The following is a 3,140-nucleotide window of genomic DNA, read 5'->3' on the forward strand; positions in this document are numbered from 1 at the left end:
ATCATTGTCAAAAGAACTGGGGAAAGCTATATAATATGATAGTTATTATATAAAATGTTTGTTTTTAATTACCATCTGTAAAAGCGTCTGTTCCTGTAAAAGCATCCTGCACTTGCTGGTCATCTTGGTCATCAGAGTCCGTGACATACCCATCAAAATCGTCGTCGCTTCCATCACTGGGTAGGTTGTCAAGCAAGTTCAGCCAGAAGTCAGGATCAGAAGGAAGCCTCTTCGCCATTTCTAAGTTATTCTTCACTTGTCTCCATTAGTTACAGATGCCACAAGCAGCGGTAGTAATAGCAACTTGTCCCGCCGAGTTAACTCGACACCGTGCATTAATTAAGGTTGTGGGCGAACGAGTGAACTCATCCGCATGCATGAAAGAGTTAACAATGTATTTGTGAACAGTAAGTGGTTAGGCACTTTATCCAATCCCTTTTGAAATTTTGCAGCAAAAATATAGGAATGACAAAAAGTTTTAGTACTTTTCTAACATGGCTAACAACCATCAATATTGTGCAATTATTCAAACAATATATGGATTGATTTTAAAGATAAATTTTTTTTGCTCCATGGCTCATTTATTTGTATAAATGATATTGTGTTCTTTCACCTATGCTACTTTGTATGATTCAAAACATGCACGCCGTTAATTGAAGGGGTAAATTGTTTCTAGTTTTGCTAAAAAGGCATGTAACATTTTTTAAACATTTAATATACTACTTGATTTGTACACTAGCACTTCTTTATCCTCGTTCCTTTGATAGGAAGTACTTTTTTGTTCATTTGTTACAGTCCCACAACATTGAAATACACGTTTTAGCCACACCATCTCCCTGCTGTCTTGGACACATCATCTCACTACTTTAACCGCCACACCATTATCCTGATCTCACTGCCTCAGATTCTTCCTACTCTCACTGCCATACCACAACACTGCCCTCGTGGCCACACCACCTCTCCGCTCCGCTGCCTCACCATTTCTTTGCTGTCACTGCGACACCAACTTCCTGTTTTTAATGTCACACAATCTCCCTAGTGTCACTCCTAACCATCTTTCTGCTCTCACTGCCACACCAACTCCCTGCTTTTACTGCCACACAATCTTCCTGCTCTCAATGCCACACAATCTCCGTGCTCTCACTGCCACACCATCTCCCTTCTCTCACTGCCACACCAACTTTCTGCTTTCAATGCCTCAATCTCTCTGCTCTCACAGCAACACTAAGTCACTGCTTTCAATGCCATACCATTTCCCTGCTCTCATTGTAAAGTATCTCCATGCTCTCATTGCCACACCATCTTCCGGATGACACAGCCTCACTATCTCCCTGCTCTCAATGCCACACCATTTGCCTTCTTTTGTTGCCAAACCATCTCCCTGCTCTCACTACCTCAGTATCTCCCAGCTCTCATGGCCACACAATCTCCGTGTTATTGCCACACAATCTCCATGCTCCCACTGACACATCTGTCATCTTTCACTGCCTCACCGTTTGCTTTAAGAGAAGAAAGAAGAGACAAAAGGAGATAAGAAGAAACAAATTCTGAGAATTCAGTAGTACATGGAATATTTCACTACCAAACGATATGATAAAAACTGAGTCTGGTCAGTGACTTCTGGCATTTTAAACGATACATTAAATTAGGAAATACCTACCAAATTATATAACGAAAGTCGAATGATACATCTGAGTCTGAACTGTCACTTTTCAAGTCAAGTTCACATTAGAAAAGAGAAAAGAAGCTGAGTGAGAGTCAGTAGTACATAAAACATTTTCAAACTAATTTTTAAAAATGTTCATAACTAGGGTCTGCAACTCAAAAAATTGAAGTCCTCTAAGAAATCCTTTTGGTAGTGATATCGATATCAAGAGTACTAAAGAGTATTAACTAAGCAGTATTCATTATTCTTTCAAATAACATCTGTTTCTCTTATAATTATAATTTTTCTGAAAATGGGCATGGCCTAATATTTTAATCGACGATGTGTGTGCTAAAAAGGGTAATTACAGCCTCTTTACTGTTCTGAAGCGAGGATCAAGATTTTTTTACAAAAGTTCTATGAAGGTATTATATTTATGTTACCTTTCTACTACTCAAAGTAGCTGAGCAAGTACCTATAATTTAAGTAGAAATTTAGCAAAAATATTGTTTAAGAGACAAGTGATAAATTTTGCTTAAGTATCATGTATTTGTAACTCCTTAGCAGATGCAAAGTAACTACTAGCCATGCCCACTATCAGTACTAATTTGAATAAAATCTGTTTTTGTTAACCATCTGGCTGGTCAGGAGTTATAATACCTGCTTGTCACTGGGTGTGTCTGCTCTTTATGCCATTTAATGAAGTAAATATCACAATATCACCATTTTTCAGGGTGACAAATAAAGGATCACATTGATCCTACTTATGAGTTAATTGACTTACTGTGTGATGCTGAGGTTGCAAGTAATTATGGAGAGCAATCAGTTGCTGATATCCTCACTCAAAAGTTCATTTCTAAGTATCCTCTTATACCAGTCAATTGTCCAGGCCGATTCTTATCCTCTTATACCAGTCAATTGTCCAGGCCATTTCTTAGACACAGTTAGAGAAGACTTGCTGCTTCAACAAAGCCATCTGCAATTGGAGAACCAAAATTGATTGGTTTACCACTTAGATCTTACCGTCATAGACAATGGGTGCCAAGAACAAGATATATACAAGGTATTTTGTTTTACATAAGAAGATTATAGTCTCTATTGGATGAAACATCAGACCATAAGTCACTATAATTTTATAACTATAGGCTCTGAAAAGCTGTTTTCCAGTGAATTGCAGCAGTATTGCATAACTGAAAGTTCACGGCAAAGAGCTTTTCTTGAATCTGCTGATGGCCAAGCTGACATGTGTTGGACACTAGACAAACTTGTGACTGTTGGGTTTTATTCAGACCTGCCTAAATACCTGCAAAAATGGCAACTCTCACGTTCAGCTTCTAAAGCAACTGTTGGAAGGTTCTATGGAATGATAGATCATAATTTTCAAACACAAAGATTATCAAGCCGTCCAGATAATATTTACTGATTTAATCTGAGAGTTACGTATACAAGCAAACCTTGTTCAGGACTTAAGTCATATGGGGTTAATCATACAGAG

This window comes from Amphimedon queenslandica, unplaced genomic scaffold (genome assembly GCF_000090795.2).
Source record: "Amphimedon queenslandica unplaced genomic scaffold, v1.1 AMPQUscaffold_13497, whole genome shotgun sequence".
Taxonomy (NCBI): domain Eukaryota; kingdom Metazoa; phylum Porifera; class Demospongiae; order Haplosclerida; family Niphatidae; genus Amphimedon; species Amphimedon queenslandica.